Source organism: Schistocerca serialis, chromosome 1, assembly GCF_023864345.2.
Source record: "Schistocerca serialis cubense isolate TAMUIC-IGC-003099 chromosome 1, iqSchSeri2.2, whole genome shotgun sequence".
NCBI classification, from domain to species: Eukaryota; Metazoa; Arthropoda; class Insecta; order Orthoptera; family Acrididae; genus Schistocerca; species Schistocerca serialis.
Window position 1 is genome coordinate 336,606,978 of NC_064638.1, and position 20,566 is coordinate 336,627,543.

Sequence of the window (20,566 nt, forward strand, 5' to 3'; positions counted from 1 at the left end):
AGCAGCAAAACGCAGATTTTTGGCTTAAAACTTTCACGTGTAAACATTTGTTTATAAATTTTCTTAAATACCCATAAGTTTTGACACCTCGAAACAGTCCAGGATTCAACCCATCATAGATCATTATGGCTCGCATGAGAACCTTCTCTATGATCTTGTCTGACCAGAATCATGACCAGAAATTGTCAGTTCTGCGAACAGTGAAATAGCCTTTCGTCGCGATCAGAATCAGTTTTACCCTTTAAGGTGATCATATCACGGTAATACAGGTTTCGACTCTGGGAGTAGTTTAAATGGCCTCTAGGCTGAAGTAGGAGAAGGAGAATACTAGTGCTTGATCTCCTGTCGACAATGAGATCATTGGAGGCGGAGTGCAAGCTCAGACTGAGGAAGGATAGTGGAGGAAACCGCCCGTGCGCTTTCAAGGAATCATCCCGGCATTTGTCTTAAGCGATTTAGGGAAATCACGGGAAACCTAAATCAAAATGAGCAGACGCGAATTTGAACAGTCGTCCTTCCGAAGGTGAGTCCAATGTGCTAACAACTCCACTACCTCACTTGGTATGGAAGTAGAGATTCGAGATGGATGTTCCAGTCACCCGTACGTACAGCTCTGAGGATATTTTTCATTTCGAATGTATTGCATCCACAGGTCACAGTTGGCCCCCTATTCTCAATTTCTTTCAGCCGTTTCGTGGATTTAAGTTTCACAGCATGCAATTATGGAGCCTCAGAATTTATCTTGTATTCATCAGAAGAATCGATAATTGTATCCCGTACGAACAAATCTTCTTTTTTCAAATCCACTTATCCGTCCACCCAAAGCAGTTCAAATGGTTCAAATGGCTCTGAGCACTATGGGACTAAACATCTGTGGTCATCAGTCCCCTAGAACTTAGAACTACTTAAACCTAACTAACCTAAGGACATCACACACATCCATGCCCGAGGCAGGATTCGAACCTGCGACCGTAGCAGTCGCGCGGTTCCGGACTGAGCGCCTATAACCGCTAGACCGCCGCGGCCGGCCCCAAAGCAGTGTAAGCAAGGCTGCGCGCACGTATACCCATGGTGTAAGTATGTCCAGATAGTACCTTATCAGCACTTTTCGCTACAAAAATCTCGCATAACAGCCCTTGCGAACCATTCCCAGCCATAAGGGTCGCAGTGGCACCCATGAAAGACATTAAGACGTTTAAAGTTCCTAGCATCAGATCGACGTTTTCCAAGTCTGGTATGGAGGCAACCATGTCACGAACGTTGCAAACCAATGGCTGATCAAAAGGGAGAACACATGTTTCTTGGTTAATTCACTCATACTCGTCAATTCCAGTGAGGATGATGGTCAGGTGTTGAAAGTTTCCTTTAACAATGTTCTTCGTCTGATTTTGATTTTGAACTCGTACTTGTCCCACAGTGAATACACCGGTTCCCGTGAGATCACCGAAGTTAAGCTCTGTCGGGCGTGGCCGGCACTTGGATGGGTGACCATCCATGCCGCCATGCGCTGTTGCCATTTTTCGGGGTGCACTCAGTCGCGTGATGCCAACTGAGGAGCTACTCGACCGAATAGTGGCGGCTTCGGCCAAGAATACCATCGTAACGACCGGGAGAGCGGTGTGTTGACACCACGCCCCTCCTATCCGCATCCTGAAGCCTGAATACTGGTTTTATTGGTTGAATGTAACTTTGCTGTGGTTTAGCTTTGGGTGACTGTGCATTTCCAACTGCGAGAGAAACCAAAATTAGTGTCCAGGGAGAAGACATCACGAATGTGGCTCTGTTTTATAATCTTTCTAAAAAAAAAGTGCAAACTGATTAAATTCTAAATATTACTATTAATCTTTTTAATTCAACAACGTGTTTTCTGTACGTTAATGATGTGCCTAATAATGCTATTAAAGAAATGGTCCCTGTGCGTTTATAATTTTCGTAGCAAGCTGATCCTGAAATTAAAATATCTTACCTCGTAATGTAATTGCTTGGAAACGCGGTGTTTGCTGCTCTCTGTGCGTCTGCTGCTTACCGTGCGTGTTTAGCGGACCATGCGTATTTACAAAGTTAACGAGCATTACATTTTTTGCAGAGTTAACTGGTCAAAAATATTTACAACTCAGTAGCCACCGAGACACAGTGATTGAAAAATACATTAAATTTCTCAGATTATCAAAAATTCTTAGCGCAACGTTCCATACAACAATAAACTGTTTCATACAGACCATTGAGTGAGACACTCTTTAAATGAAAACCAGTTGGATCCAGGATGTGGACAATGCTCTTAGGTGAAATATTTCTTTAACAAACTATTCGTAAATATTCTGATAAATTATTAATAGTTTGAAATCCATGTTACAGTACTTATTAACACTGACAAAGGGCAACAATGGTATCAAACTCTTACTCTCAAAAATGTTAGACAAATAATTAATAAACACGAAAAATATCTTACACTGAAGATCACTCAATGTGCAACGAACAATCTGAAGTTCCCTGGTATGAATGTCTCATTCAACAATAGTTCCAAACTACGGGCGACTGCAATGCAAATAAAAATCACTACCTTTATTCCTCTTCATAAGCATTTCTAATTTCATCTCGGTCTAAATCATTAACAGAATCTTCCTCCACTTTTTATGATATTCAAACAAATATCATTTTGCTTAAACACAGATGCACTTAACTTTACGTCTACGCTGCCACGAGTACTTTGTTCGGCGTCCGTCTCACTTCTCCTCTGGCGACAGAACTTCCGCGCTCCTCGTTGTGAAGCAGCGGTGACAAACCAAAAATATCTTCGAGCGACACAGCTACTCTCACAAAAGACTGCGGATGGATAATCTGCGAATCCAAAATTGTGACCTGGCGTTTGAGACATCCTAAGTGTGCACAAATTACATAAATACAAATAACAAACCTCTAATAGACCTGTTTCACTATCCCACGGATAGGGGTAATTATAAGTAGTTGGCACGTCCATAGGTTAAAGTTTTGTGGTCACATTTCCATTTGCTTTAGGTTGTGACTGACAGACGGCAGATGGCAGAAAAAAGTAATAATTTCTTTTTCTCTACTCCACCAAAATATAGCGCACAGTCCTTTCTTTTCCTTCTCTTCACCCTGAATCCTTAAGCGTATTTACCCGAGTATACAATAAAGAAAATTCTACAGAAATTAAGATTGCACTCGTATAACAAAACGAATAGTCCACTCACACTCAAGTAAAAAGTAATAAACCTGATAACGATGTTTGCCTAATGATATTTTCACAATGCATTGTACATGTAATGATTCTTACATTTTAATGTTTCTTTTATCTCACAAGTTGAAACAGATTGCTATTATGATTATTCTCTTTGAGATGTCTCCACCAACACATCTGTATAAGTCGTAATTTCGACGTTCGTAACAAATGTTTGTTATTTTTCGTCATGTAATTTGTGAGTTTACTATTCGCGGTTTTAGATACACTATGTGAATGAAAGTATCCGGACGCTCACAAAAACCTACGTTTTTTATATTAGGTGCATTGTGCTGCCACCTACTGCCAGGTACTCCATAGCAGCGACCTCAGTAGTCATTAGACATCGTGAGAGAGCAGGAAATGAGGCGTTCTGCGGAACTCACGGACTTCGAACATGGTCAGATGATTGGGTGTAACTTGTGTACGCGAGATTTCCACACTCCTAAACATCCCTAGGTCCATTGTTTCCAATGTGATAGTGAAGTGGAAACATGAAAGGACATGTACAGCACAAAACTGTACACGCCGGTCTCGCTGTTGAATGACAGGGACCGCCGACAGTTGAAAATCGTAATAGGCACACATCTATCCAGACCATCACACAGGAATTCCAAACTGCATCAGGATCCACTGCAAGTAATATGACAGTTAGGTGGGAGGTGAGAAAACGTGTATTTCATAGTCGAGCGGCTGCTCATGATACACACAACACAACGGTAAATGCCTAACGAAGCCTCGCTTGGTGTAAGGAGCGCAAACATTGGACGATTGAACAGTGGAAAAACGTTTTGTGGAGTGACGAATCACCGTACACAATGTGGCGATCCGATGGCAGATTGTGGGTAAGGCGAATGCCCGGTGAACGTCATCTGCCAGCGTGTGTTATGCCAACAGTAAAATTCGGAGGCGGTGGTGTTACGGTGTGGTCGTGTTTCTCGTGGAGGGGACTTGCACTCCTTGACGTTTTGCGTGGCGTTATCACACCACAGGTCTTCATTGATATTTTAAGCCCCTTCTTGCTTCCCACTGTTGAAGATCAATTCGGGGATGGTGATTGCATCTTTCAACACGATCGATCACCTGTTCATAATTCACGGCCTGTAGCGGAGTGGTTACGAGACAATAACATCACTGTAATGGACTGGCCTGCACAGAGTCCTGATCTGAATCCTACAGAACATCTTTGGGATGTTTTGGAACACCGACTTCGTGTCAGGCCTCACAGATCGACATCGATACCTCTCCACAGTGCAGCACTCCCTGATGAATGGGCTGCCATTTCTCAAGAAACATTCCAGCATTTGATTAAACGTATGCCTGCGAGAGTGAAGTTGTCATCAGTGCTAAGGGTGAGCCAGCAGCATACTGAATTCCAGCATTACCGATGGAGGGCGCCACGAACATGTACGTCATTTTCAGCCAGGTGTCCGGATGCTTTTGATGACGTAGTGTAAATGTCTTAGCTTTATTTTCTTTCACTGTAAGGTAGCAGAATATGTGTACTTTGTACAAGCAGCACCTTCAAAGACTCAGATTTATTCTCTACACTGTGAGAAAGCTCGACGTATTATGAACGTTTTCTTTACCAAGACGTACCACATCCATTATCATTATTTTAGATAACTTCACGGACATTTGGTGAAAATGAAATGGCAGTACCTTTTGTGAGTGGTCTGGTTCTGAGTTGTCACAGGATTTGTTATGGACAAGTACCGCATCCCCTGTGTCCAGTCTTAGCCGCCTCACGAACAATTATGATAAAACGCTTTCACTTCAAGAGTTATTACGTCATACAGGTAAGTGCTAGAAAACACTTCAACATGAGCTAGGTAGTTACTGTGTACACTGATGTCAATAGCTTCGTGTGCACCAACCACGAAAAGACATTGCTTCGATACATACTTGCTACGACTAAAATACAATGTAATCACAGTCTGTGTCACGAGCTTTTGCGTAGAATAACGGCGAAAACAATAGCGCAAGGAGTTTCATTTTTTCTCACAGTTGATGACCTTCTCGCGTCCGTCGGTCGTCGTAATTTAATGTATATATTATTATTGTTATTATTATTTTTTGATTGTTGCCGACTTACGTGGTGGGCCTTCATAAAAATGATATTTAAGTTGAACAATGTAATAAACTTTTCATATAAATTTCCTCGGCTAGTCAGTTGACGTTAAAGCAAAAGATCTTTAGTTATTAATTACAATTGCGGCCCACACACGAGCGAGAGTATTTTCTTACCTCCGTTAACCATTGTATTGTAGTCAGAGTCCTGGCTCTGGATCTCGGCTATGCTACTGAAAATAAGAATCTTAAAGCTAAGTATTTCTGCAACTTCGTGCGGCTGTGGAGAAAAATTAATATTATGCTAATAGCGGGCGAGTTTTCCGCTTCCGCTAATTTTTCATAAGTTAATATCGCCACGTAATGGCGTCGTTGGCTGCATCGGCCGCTGCGATTGTTGAGCTGTAAATTACTTGAATGCAGGTTAATTCAAGGAAGGCGGACATGAAATCGGGATCACCTCTTACAAATTAAAAGTGCACAATAATATTAAATAGTTATATTATATGTTTAACTCATACAAATATGCTTACATTTGTCAGCACACGCAAGATGTCCCTCTAGACACATTCAAGACAAGCGAAGAAGTAAGGTCGACTAAAAAATTAACAAAAGAGTGTAACTGGGCGTCTCTTTAGATCATTCTGTCATAAATTATTTCTTTGCAATCTAAACCTACACAGAGAAATTATTATTTTAAGGCTACATGAAAAAAAAAATCTCTTACAAATTATGAATGTCTTCTTTATAAATATTGTCTTTTCGTAATATGGCACTGGGGACGCTATATTGCCCCCCGAAATGTTTATGTCATAAAAAATGTTCGTGTTTTTTGACATAAATATTTCCACTTTCATGTCCACAGTGTCCACACGCAGAGTTTTCTTTCATAGTCTATATATGTCACATCGTATGTTGTAATTACTGAGGTGTGTTGCACACAAAGTGTAATACAGATGAAGTTATCTACATAACAATATAATATACAATTGGTTACGTATGCAGTCATGTACAAAAGGACATAGAATACAACTAGTTTTATTTTGGTTGCTTCTTCTTAGGGTTGCAACTTTTGCAGTGTTCAAAGGTATACAATCACGAGTTAGTCCATAAACTTGAAGTCCCAGGGGTGTCAACTATTCGCTCCCCATTTGGCGCGGCCGTAGGGAAACCTGGGGAAAACCTCGGCGGAGCGACAGACTAACTGCTTTGGTCACTTTCACTTAATTGTTTCTGGAATGTCATTGGAGTACAGGATGTGCATACAAATATTTTTGTTGCACTATGCAAAAAATGAGGTCATTAAAACAATTGATTGCGGTGTCGTTGATGATCTACGCCGCGACGTTTGGCTCGCGACGGCGTCGGTTGGTGTGTTCGATGCTCGGCGTTCGCGGCGGCTGCGGAGAGGTCAACGCCCGCTCGACGCCAGCGTGTGTCTCGCCGTCGCGGAACGTCAGAATCAGCTGATCGGCTGCACCGTTGGCGATGCGCTTCTGTCTCGGCCGGGCGTGGCGGAGTGGGATGATATCCGCCCCCCGCTCTTGTTGGCAGGAGTCAGCTCTGCTACGCATCTCCGACGTAGTACATGAAACACACACACAACCAACGTAATATTTGTTTCCCGCTGCAGATGGTTACGCTAGTGGGAAAGGAGCATTTATTAGTGCGGCAGTTGTTGTTAAGTTTTCGCCAGTTTCCGAGTGTCAAGCTAGCACTGTCTTGCAGAAAACATGACATGGACCTTCTCCCGTGAATGCAGTTTTGATGCAATACTGTTTCCATTACACGTCAGTTTTTGTCTTGATAAAATTATTTATGTTTTCGCCGCACTCGCAGGCACTGGTGAGTGTCCCAATACGAGCTTAGCACAAACATTCGCCGTTTCTGCGGTCGCTGTTTTTCAACAGTCCACGCATCGCATCCAATCTCGCATTATTGTGCTCACTGAAACTACAGTCTGTCCCAAAAATATTGACTGTGGGTTCACTTCACGTTAACAGTTCACATTTATAAGCAAATTCACAGTTTTTCGTGCGTAATATTGGCGTTTGGCGTCCTTACCGCTGTTGAACGTTCAATACTAGCACTTCACTGTCCGTATCACAGTTTCACCTTCACAGTTTTTCACACTGTTTAAAGTAACTGTTTCGATTAGTTCACAAACACTAATGTATTTCATTCAGTCTGAACTGGATTTTGGCTCGTGCTGGATTTTACCAGTCTCTCGCACTAATTATCTCTTTTCATTTTCCACTTAGAGTCGTACTTGCCTTCAGATTTTTTTTGACTATACAATTGTATTTCCGTCTCACCTGAGGTAAGTCCCCATGTCATGTCTGCCCACTCATTGCGTACTTGCCCTCCAGAGCCAGGCTCGACTTTACAAAACTTTGCCTCTCGCATTATTGTAGACATTTTATAATCTAGGCCTAGCGTGCAAGTTCCTAGATTAATGTTAGATTTGTGACTTTTGTTTACACTATAAATTCGTGCAAATCTCGGCCTTAGCAGATGGCAATATATTTTAACAGTGCTTAGTGGTAGTCGCGTTTACTGATTTGCTTTGTACCTTGTCCACAACACATGAGGTACCTTGGGTGATGTACACCCTGCACTCACATTGTTAAGTAAATTATGCTTGAGCATATTTCAAGATCGGTATAGACATAAATACATAGAACAACATATACACTATAATATTAAATTTCATAAGTTGCGTTACTACTACAGTTCAAAAATATTCATGACACACTAATGAAAAATTCTTTCATCGTTACATGCTATTGAATTTTCTCTTTTTTTAATTTTTTTTAGCGTTTTTCAACATGAAATTTTTAAAATATTCTTAAATCTACGTTCACTTTTTTTTTCAAAATGCAATTGTTTAAAAATACTATTATTCCTTAACATCTACAAAATTGAATCGCACTAATCTTGTGTGCCTCATTGTCTTTAAATGTTACACTAAAATCGGAACATTTACACACAGAAAAAATACACTATAAACTTAACCTACTACACACAAATGTAAACGTTGCTCTACTGAGCGAACTTCTTTAAGTCTTTGTAAGTATTTTTTTCTTATTTCCTTGGTAACTGCCTCCTTATTTGACCACGGAATGGTGTAGTTTGCGTGACAGAAAGTATCATGAGGTACCACTTCGATGTTATAGGTGTAGCCCTCGATAACACCGGGTTTTTCCGAAAACACATTCTCATAATCTGTAAGTAGCTGAGTCAATTCGTTTTGTTGTGCTTCAGTCAAATGTTCTGACTCCCTAACTTTCATGGCTATCAGTTTCCTTTTTTCCTCTCTGTCTTCAGTAATAAACTCCTTATAACATGCTTGTCTTGTACTTAAGTCAGAATATAAATTCATTACCTGTATTCCTTCGAATCTCGTTTGAAAGCTCCGGCAATATTTACCGTGCACTTCCCGTGTCCTCAACAACGGCAAAATTACACGTCTATCCTCATTCATAAGGCTTACTTCCCCGCACAAGAGGTCGATTTTTGCGTCCCTCTGGCGTAAAAATTCCATGCCCAGGATGCAAGCAACACCTAATCCCTTAACTACTAGGAACGAGCTTTTCATTGCTTCATTTCCTACCGTAAACTCGACTTGCACCTGGTGCTTTATGATATGAGATTGTGCACCTATTGCACCTGTAACACGACAATTCTTCACTGGCAATACTGGTATTCTATTATTTTGACTCAAGTACTTGTAAAAATTTGCGCTCATGACACTGGTTGACGCACCGGTATCGACTATTATGTGTATTGGTGCTCCATACATATCTGCTTGCAATATAGCCTGAACAACACTTTTGTCGGTTCGGTTACAGGTCTGCGGTATGTCTACAAGTTCCTTTTCTATTTTTGTTCCTTCATTGTATCTCAGCATACAAAGTTTATGGCTGTCATCCGTGAATGTGCCCTCACTACACCATCCTGCAGCCAACAACGGAGAGCGTATTGTGGCTGTCTTTAGTTTAACGGATGAGCATTAGTGGGTTGACAGTTGTCTGTCACTTCCACTAACCTCACATTGTGGTTCTGGTTGTTGTTGTTGCTACTGTTGGGTTGGCCACCCTGCCTCCCCGATGGCGTATTTTGATATTGTGTATGGCTCTGGTTTTGTGGTGGTCGGTTGTAACTCCCTGACATGTTCTGTGACGGACCTGGGTTGGCGTTCCATTGTGGCGCTGTGTTTTGTTGCCACTGTGGTGTCGGTTCGTTACGACCACGCCACTGGTTTCGGTTGTTCCACCATTGCGGATTGCCGTTACCATTATATCCATTACTCATGCGTCCATCATGATGTCTCTTTCGATTTTCACGATTATAACCGTTGCCGTTATAACCATTGCCATTGTTTGTGCCTTGATTCTGTTGCCGGTGCTCTTGCCTATTCCCGTTACCATTTGGTACTAAGTTACTACCGTTACTGTGGCTGCTATTGTAATCGGCTTTGTGTTGATTATAGCCTGCATGGTTCCACTTGTTTTCGGTTTTCATATCTTCGATCAATAGGTCAACAGAATCCACTATTTCCATGAATTGTTCTATATCGTATTCCGGCACATTGATGAAATATTTTTTAATTTCACTGGGCAACTTCATTTTTATTAATCTGATTATGTCACGATCGGACATTGGCTCGTCCCAGTACCTGGTTTTGTTTATATACTTTTCGAAATATTTGCGTAACGTTCCCATCTTAGGATTGTACATTTCTGGACTGTACAACTCCTTTCGTAGTCTTTCTTGGACGCTATCGGACCAGAATTTTTGCAAGAATGCACCTTCAAACTGTTGCATCGTCAGACATTTTTCGGACACGTCGGTGGCCCACAGTGCTGCGTCACCTTGAATAAAGGAGACCACGAACTGTATTCTTTGTCTTTCCGTCCATGTCCTGGGAAACACATTCCTGAAGCTCTTAATAAATACAACAGGGTGGACATTTCGTTTTTCGCTATTGAAGGGTTGGAATGTCCTGTGTTTTATTACATTGTCCTCTTTTTTGCACATCTGATTGCTACATTCTGGGACATTCATCACTTCGTGATGTGCGCTGCACGGTATCGCGTGTTGCTCGTGCTCATAATTCGCATTAGGTTGCGGTTGCGCACTCGCACCTTGGCTACCGTCAGCGTTATTATACACTCCTGGAAATGGAAAAAAGAACACATTGACACCGGTGTGTCAGACCCACCATACTTGCTCCGGACACTGCGAGAGGGCTGTACAAGCAATGATCACACGCACGGCACAGCGGACACACCAGGAACCGCGGTGTTGGCCGTCGAATGGCGCTAGCTGCGCAGCATTTGTGCACCGCCGCCGTCAGTGTCAGCCAGTTTGCCGTGGCATACGGAGCTCCATCGCAGTCTTTAACACTGGTAGCATGCCGCGACGGCGTGGACGTGAACCGTATGTGCACTTGACGGACTTTAAGCGAGGGCGTATAGTGGGCATGCGGGAGGCCGGGTGGACGTACCGCCGAATTGCTCAGCACGTGGGGCGTGAGGTCTCCACAGTACATCGATGTTGTCGCCAGTGGTCGGCGGAAGGTGCACGTGCCCGTCGACCTGGGACCGGACCGCAGCGACGCACGGATGCACGCCAAGACCGTAGGATCCTACGCAGTGCCGTAGGGGACCGCATCGCCACTTCCCAGCAAATTAGAGACACTGTTGCTCCTGGGGTATCGGCGAGGACCATTCGCAACCGTCTCCATGAAGCTGGGCTACGGTCCCGCACACCGTTAGGCCGTCTTCCGCTCACGCCCCAGCATCGTGCAGCCCGCCTCCAGTGGTGTCGCGACAGGCGTGAATGGAGGGACGAATGGAGACGTGTCGTCTTCAGCAATGAGAGTCGCTTCTGCCTTGGTGCCAATGATGGTCGTATGCGTGTTTGGCGCCGTGCAGGTGAGTGCAGGTGAGCGCCACAATCAGGACTGCATACGACCGAGGCACACAGGGCCAACACCCGGCATCATGGTGTGGGGAGCGATCTCCTACACTGGCCGTACACCACTGGTGATCGTCGAGGGGACACTGAATAGTGCACGGTACATCCAAACCGTCATCGAACCCATCGTTCTACCATTCCTAGATCGGCAAGGGAACTTGCTGTTCCAACAGGACAATGCACGTCCGCATGTATCCCGTGCCACCCAACGTGCTCTAGAAGGTGTAAGTCAACTACCCTGGCCAGCAAGATCTCGGGATCTGTCCCCCATTGAGCATGTTTGGGACTGGATGAAGCGTCGTCTCACGCGGTCTGCACGTCCAGCACGAACGCTGGTCCAACTGAGGCGCCAGGTGGAAATGGCATGGCAAGCCGTTCCACAGGACTACATCCAGCATCTCTACGATCGTCTCCATGGGAGAATAGCAGCCTGCATTGCTGCGAAAGGTGGATATACACTGTACTAGTGCCGACATTGTGCATGCTCTGTTGCCTGTGTCTATGTGCCTGTGGTTCTGTCAGTGTGATCATGTGATGTATCTGACCCCAGGAATGTGTCAATAAAGTTTCCCCTTCCTGGGACAATGAATTCACGGTGTTCTTATTTCAATTTCCAGGAGTGTAGTAATCAGTACGCGGAGTCTGATTCATGATCTGTCCGCCACTGTTTACATTGCTTTCCAACGCAGACAGTCTCCGCGCGACCTCCTGTTGCCAATTTGGCAACTCCGCAGTCACACGGGACTTAATCTGTGTTAATTCAGCATGTAGTGCGGCAGCGCTGGCGTCAATATTTACACTCGCGGCCGCAGTCGCCTGTTCTACAGCTGTTTTTACGTCGCTTTCAATCTTTGCAGATATCTCGCGATCCTTTACTTCTAGCCATTCATTTAATTCTTTTTCTACTTTTTGAGCTTGCACTTCCAAATATGCGTCAATACTTTTCCGTGCATCTATCTCCACATTATCCACGCGGTTGGTTAAAGTCTGGACATTGTCTTCAAGCCTAGCCTGCGATATCTGTAATTTTTGCATCTCTCCGGCTAAGCTTTGCACAAGATCGGGGATCTCTTTGCACGCATCCCGCATCTCGGCTAGTTCGCTTTGGATCCTATCTAGTTTCGCTTCATTGCGCTGCTCTTGCTCACGTAGCATCTGAGCCAGTTTTTCGTCTCTTTGTTTTTCCCTCTGTTCTGACATTCTTTCCTTTTCCCTTTCTTTCAGTTCTCTTTGTTGCTCTTGCTCATGGAGCATCTGAGCCAGTTTCTGATCTCTTTCCCTATCTCTTTCTTCTAACCTGCGCAGAAATTCTGCAAATGGGTCTGCAATCGGTGAGCATACTGGTGCCCCGCTTAATCTAGCACTCGATTGGCCCCCCTGCCCAGGCAGTGGAGTTGTTACTCTATTCCCATTCTGCTGTGGAGCGTCATTCACCGTCCACAGATCCTCGCCCCCCGCTCCGGAAATTATGTTATCCGAGGCGGTGGCTTGGAATTCGTTTACGTATTGCAAATGATCCTCACTTTCCATATTAACAGAATTTTGTTCTTCTGGTACGGATGCTTTAGGTTGTCCTATCTTACCCATACTAAATTCACTTTAAGCCACTGACAAATCTTTAACACTGATACACACACGATTAATTATCCCCTCCAAAAATAAACACATAAATACACAAAACGAATAATTATCCCTCCAAAAATAAACACATAAATACACAAAACACCGAAGGTATCTCATGTGCACATGGGTTCGATATTCCGCACAGAGCTACACAGGATACTTGCACAATAGGCCTTACCTTACTTATTTTTCTTTCTCGCAATGCTCTTTCTTTTCTACACTTTTTCCTCTCCAGATCTCCTCAGGGTGTGGTTTTGTTGTTGTACATGTAAAAGAATTCATACAAGCATTAATATTTTACAACAATTAGACACATACATAATTACATTCATTACAATAGAATCATATTAATCGGGCCCCAAAGATGCGGCGCCAATCTCGCGTCCGTCGGTCGTCGTAATTTAATGTATATATTATTATTGTTATTATTATTTTTTGATTGTTGCCGACTTACGTGGTGGGCCTTCATAAAAATGATATTTAAGTTGAACTATGTAATAAACTTTTCATATAAATTTCCTCGGCTAGTCAGTTGACGTTAAAGCAAAAGATCTTTAGTTATTAATTACAATTGCGGCCCACACACGCGCGAGAGTATTTTCTTACCTCCGTTAACCATTGTATTGTAGTCAGAGTCCTGGCTCTGGATCTCGGCTATGCTACTGAAAATAAGAATCTTAAAGCTAAGTATTTCTGCAACTTCGTGCGGCTGTGGAGAAAAATTAATATTATGCTAATAGCGGGCGAGTTTTCCGCTTCCGCTAATTTTTCATAAGTTAATATCGCCACGTAATGGCGTCGTTGGCTGCATCGGCCGCTGCGATTGTTGAGCTGTAAATTACTTGAATGCAGGTTAATTCAAGGAAGGCGGACATGAAATCGGGATCACCTCTTACAAATTAAAAGTGCACAATAATATTAAATAGTTATATTATATGTTTAACTCATACAAATATGCTTACATTTGTCAGCACACGCAAGATGTCCCTCTAGACACATTCAAGACAAGCGAAGAAGTAAGGTCGACTAGAAAATTAACAAAAGAGTGTAACTGGGCGTCTCTTTAGATCATTCTGTCATAAATTATTTCTTTGCAAACTAAACCTACACAGAGAAATTATTATTTTAAGGCTACATGAAAAAAAAAATCTCTTACAAATTATGAATGTCTTCTTTATAAATATTGTCTTTTCGTAATATGGCACTGGGGACGCTATAACCTCATAGGTACTGCGCACTGATATAATGGACAATTTTCTTTAACTTCTGCACACTTCTTTCAAACGAAATGTAGCACATTCTGAGTGCACCTGAGCGCCAGTGTAAGCAACATTTGTGACTTTACTTGGAGTACACTAGAGTACTAAATGTACAAAGCCTTTTGTAAATTAATTTCTGTGTGACTGAGCACCGCTATTTACAAAAAAAGAAAAAAAGTCTTCTTTACAGTGCATATATGCACGTTACATGTGTGTATCGCATATTCTATACTCTTTTTATGTTTCTGTATGATGTATTGTACTACTTCCTACCCCAGGCGTACAACCTTGACAACTCAAAGAAAGTGTCACTTTCTTTGAGTTTTTAAGGCTGAGGGCCTGGTTGGTTAGGTAGGAGTTGAAGTTTGTGATGTCTGAAGATGGGTGTAATCCCGAAACGCGTTACATGTTCTAATAAAAGAGTCAATTGAACATCTCATGGCTTTAATGCGATTGTACAGCATTGGTTGCCAATTATGATCTGACAGTCTTACATGGTTGTATAGAGATTCTGTGTGTTATACTTAAGTGGCTGGAGACTATGTTCGACACCCGAAGCACTAAAACCACCATCTCAACTTTTCTCTGTTTTTTATTAATGTACGTAGTCCCCAAACTTTTTGGAATGACGGGGCTTATCGACTAAATTCGTTCGTAAGAAGAAATGAGTACATTAGCTGAAGAACGCATTTATCCTTAGAAAATCAATATGGCGAAATGTGACTTCTTCTACCCATGCGTGAAATTCACTTGCAATTGAATTATTTGTAATTCTTTTTCTTTTTATGACAGACTGTTCAAAATATCGAGTTAAGCAAGAGTAGCAACAAAGTCTCGGCATAGTTACGAGGTGCATTCAAGTTCTAAGGCCTCTGACTTTTTTTCTAATTAACTACTCACCCGAAATCGATGAAACTGGCGTTACTTCTCGACGTAATCGCCCTGCAGGCGGACACATTTTTCACAACGCTGACGCCATGATTCCATGGCAGCGGCGAAGGCTTCTTGAGGAGTCTGTTTTGACCACTGGAAAATCGCTGAGGCAATAGCAGCACGGATGGTGAATGTGCGGCCACAGAGAGTGTCTTACATTGTTTGAAAAATCCAGAAGTCTCTAGGAGCCAGATCAGGTGAGTAGGGAGCATGAGGAATCACTTCAAAGTTGTTATCACGGAGAAACTGTTGCGTAACGTTAGCTCGATGTGCGGGTGAGTAGTCTTGGTGAAACAGCACATGCGCAGCCCTTCCCGGACGTTTTCGTTGCAGTGAAGAAAGGAATTTGTTCTTCAAAACATTTTCGTAGGATGCACATGTTACCGTAGTGCCCTTTGGAACGCAATGGGTAAGGATTACGCCCTCGCTGTCCCAGAACATGGACACCATCATTTTTTCAGCACTGGCGGTTACACGAAATTTTTTTGGTGGCGGTGAATCTGTGTTAAGCAAGAGTAGCAACAAAGTCTCGGCATAGTTACGAGGTGCATTCAAGTTCTAAGGCTTGAGCTGACTGGCGCTTTGTTTCTGGATTGAAAAATGGCATCCACGTCTCATCCATTGTCACAACCGACGAAAAGAAAGTCCCATTCATGCTGTCGTTGCGCGTCAACATTGCTTGGCAACATGCCACACGGGAAGCCGTGTGGTCGTCCGTCAGCATTCGTGGCACCCACCTGGATGACACTTTTCGCATTTTCAGGTCGTCATGCAGGATTGTGTGCACAGAACCCACAGAAATGCCAACTCTGGAGGCGATCTGTTCAACAGTCATTCGGCGATCCCCCAAAACAATTCTCTCCACTTTCTCGATCATATTGTCAGACCGGCTTGTGCGAGCCCGAGGTTGTTTCGGTTTGTTGTCACACGATCTTCTGCCTTCATTAAACTGTCGCATCCACGAACGCACTTTCGACACATCCATAACTCCATCACCACATGTCCCCTTCAACTGTCGATGAATTTCAATTGGTTTCACACCACGCAAATTCAGAAAACGAATGATTGCACGCTGTTCAAGTAAGGAAAACGTCGCCATTTTAAGTATTTAAACAGTTCTCATTCTCGCCACTGGCAGTAAAATTCCATCTGCCATACGGTGCTACCATCTCTGGGACGTATTGACAATGAACGCGGCCTCATTTTAAAACAATGCTCATGATTCTATCTCTTTCCAGTCCGGAGAAAAAAATCGGAGACCTTTGAACTTGAATGCACCTCGTACTATGATGTACCACACATTACAGTTTTTCTTGAGGTGTTGTGACTGCATTAATTATCAACGCTGCACTTCACACTCTTCAGGTCGCCAATATCTGCAGCGCTTTCCAAAGGCTAACAGAGCGGCAACTATTGAGACACCTTAAGCTGTATGTTCACTGCATGCAGTGCTATGGCATTTCTCTCGATATAGCTTGCTAGCTACTATCCGTATCTGAATTTGCAGTCTTACTGTACAACCAGTGTCGCTAAAGTTATCAGCAGTCCTGTATAGATTTAATACAGATACCTGACAGAATATCATGTACAGAGAACCAAAGTTGTAAACACATTCATGTTCAGAAAAAACAAAACGCCTTGAACGACTAGAGATAGGGAGTTCATATTCACAGGACGTGTACATTAGTATGTTCTGCAGAAACTATTGGCATTTTAACAACCTCGGCCCGTGGGTTCAAGGTCAACATCGATATTGCGGCGAAACACCATCTATCAGTAAAATTAGTCTATGGCTCTCGTTGTCGCTATAAACCGAACATAATGGGTTAGTGTGACTTCAGACAGACGTGCAGGATGCCTCTCAGACGTATGCGCGAATCCAATAGTCAGTTCAGTGAGTTTGAAAGGGGGTGCGTTATTGGCATGACAGAATGTGATGCATCAATCCGGGAAATTGCTGCTCGTGTGGGACGAAGTGTTTCGGCAGTGCAACGGGTGTGTGCCGAACGGTTCACGGGAGGCCTGCCTTTGACGAATGTGCAGAAACATGCTAGACGGCGATGATGCGTGGAGCGATGTCACTAAGGAAAGGAATAGCATCAGGTTCTTTTTGTTTGAAAATGAGGCCGCGTTTTGGTTCGCCACAGACACAGGGAGCAGCATCACAATGACTGCATTCGCGCAAGACACAGTGGCAACTCAAGGCCTTATGGTGTGGAGTGCTATTGGGTACAACTAAAAACCACAGTTGGTGCGAATCCAGGCCACTGTGAGCAGCGTAACCAGCGTGAATGACATCCTGCGGCCCGAGGCCATACCCTTTCTGTACAACACCCAAGACGCCATTTTTCAGCAAGATAATGCACGACTACTTGTTGCTACACGAACACGTGGCTTATTTGTGTCACAGGATGTGAACCTTTTGCCCTGACCCGCCAGATCACCAGGCTTGTCACTTATTGGAGGAAATGTGTGAAACATGGAGAAACGCCAGAAACAGCTCTGTGACCCAATGCCAACCACTACAGATGAACTTTGGAACCAGGTGAGTGCAGTATGGCTATACCATAGGACGCCATTCGCGCCTTATACAAGTCAACGCCATCACGAGTGGAACAAGTTATCAGGGCCGGTAGTGGACCCTGTGCCTACTAGGCACACATACTGAACCGAGATGACTGAAATGCTAACCATATTTTCAGAACGTGCTAATGTATATGTTTTGTGAATATGAACGTCCCAACTCTAGTCATTCAACATGTTCTGTCTTTTCTGAACATGAGTGTACTACATCAAGCATACTAGGAACGAATTCGATACAGAATGTTTTCTTTAGATCCTATATTGTTCTATCAACATCAAAACAAAACAAAAAAAACATTTTTTACAAATGTTTCTGTTTCTTGTTTCATCCATTGCGCACGTATTGGAGGTTGTCCCTAGTCTTTTTCTTAACATATTGTAACCCCCCCCCCCTTCCCTCACTTATCGACCTTAATGACAGTGAGAAATTAAACCGCGTGTATCTAATGGAAATTTGGGAAAAGCAATCGTCACCGAAGTCAATCTGTTGGTAAAGAGGGAGGAAAGGGTTACATCTAAATTAAACGAAAAATGCAAATGAAATAGGTGAAATTAAGTTTGAAAAAGTGTAAAGTTAATGAAGAAAGTAAATGTGCGGTCGTTACGTTAACAATTAACTGGCGTTAATTAGATATTTGAGATTTGGGGAAAATTACGGTCGCCAGTCCTATGGACAACTACTATAATAACTTGAAAAGAAAGGTTAATGCACATATAATTAGCACTAAAAGCGTGGCAACTGAATGTTGACACGTGTTGTGTGAAAACTGAATGTTTGTCAGAAGTAATAAATTTCGCTACACTCTGACTTAATTTAGCAAAAGAATTAATAAAACCGGAAAATTGAAAGCTAATTTAGTGACTGAAATTAATAGTGAACTTTGCTTCTGAAGCTCTACGAAATAAAATAAAATAAGGTTAGTCTTGGGCTACTTCAACAACCATCTCAAAAGCTACTTGAATCTACGCAATTTAGAAATAAGAGATTTAACTTTGAACTTGAATTAAATGATTCTGAACAATTAACAATAATAAAATTTAGTACGTACCAAGCTGAACTGCAGTCACAGGTAAGCTAAAATATGGTAACAAAACTCGCACTCTTAATTTGTGCTTGTGTAATCTAAATATTGTAGCCAGCTATGAATACTTCAACTGAATTTTGAAATTAAAGCAGTAAAATGGAATTATATTACTTTAATGCTGGCGTTTGAATTTCAACGACACCCGAGTTCATTTCGGAAAATGAAGGGACCCTGCTTGGTAATGCAATTGGGACAATGAACAACAAAGGTTCATGCTAAGTTGCTGTGTTTTAGTGATGCAAATGGAACAGTTTGAAAAGCTGAGGCCTGCCATACAGTTCTAAAACTCTACGTGCTTTCAGTCTTCCTTGTTGGTTGATTGAAAGTTTGAAGTCGTCGATCGAGGAGGTGGTGACAATCACTTATTGTCGGCCGTAGCTGTTGCAGAAGCTCACCTTCTTCTCGACACGATCACCAGGCGAAACGGGCTCTTGATGTGTGCCAGCTGATGTTTCCCGTCCGCGACACCGTGCCAGAAACTATCATACCAAGTCGAGCACAATTACATGCTGCCAAACCCCGAAAGCGCGGCAACTCGCGGGAGCGTCACTCAGCACACCTCTCCACCGTCCTACTCCCGCCAGACTCAGCTCTGCCCGCGCTCCACGCGGCAGAGTTAACACTACCCAAGATCCTAAACACTTTGGTTCTCCACACGACCTATCGATGTAATCGTTCGATAGCATAGTTTCCCCTAGGCAAGACCCAGCGTAAAAATACAAATAATATTTACAAAACAAACCAATTATACATCCACAGACACACACACACACACACACACACACACACACACACATATATATATATATATATATATATATATATATATATATATATAAAGACACAGAAATGTCATACTTCAGGTAACAAAATAAGGAAAAAATTTATAGTACAATAGATGGAGATAGAAGCTGTGCGTCCCCACTTTACCTGATCGAATATGTTTTAGGCAAACTATTAAGACTCAACTGAAACGTGAAGCTCCCCGGTATGTGAAATCTGCTTGAATCTAGAAGCGACATGGAAAACATTACAATTTCATATGGTAAATCGCTAAAAAGGATTCTTTGCACAAACAGAACTATCAAAAGTGAAATTTCTTTTACTGACAGTTCGATTGTATCAAAGTGTTTCGGAGATTACTACGTCCTTGTAATGTTCTGAGAATGGCTGATGATGGCAGAGTGCTAGATAATAAACTATTTTAAGAAATAATTTTTTTCCTGCTCCATTATAGTAACAGTCTCCTTTGCGTTCAAGGATTTTAGGACACTCACGGATAAACAGATAATTTTCGTAGGATAATTTATGCGCTTGAATGCACATTTTGAACTATGTGCTGAGAGGAAAACGTGAATTAAGTAAGTAAAAAAAGTAAGAAAAGAGATGTACGTCGTGTGCCTAATTACAATTAAAAAATGGTTCAAATGGCTCTGAGCACTATGGGACTTAACATCTATGGTCATCAGTCCCCTAGAACTTAGAACTACTTAAACCTAACTAACCTAAGGACAGCACACAACACCCAGCCATCACGAGGCAGAGAAAATCCCTGACCCCGCCGGGAATCGAACCCGGGAACCCGGGCGTGGGAAGCGAGAACGCTACCGCACGACCACGAGATGCGGGCAATTACAATTACAATACAGAGCTGCAGAGCTCAATAATCAAAACCATCAAGGACATACTCTAAAGGAATGTTACTTTAGAGCTAGATAGCTATAATATCCAGTTCCGAAACACATTTACCTATAGTTGTAAGCACGAAAAGTGGCTAAATAATAGGGGGGAGG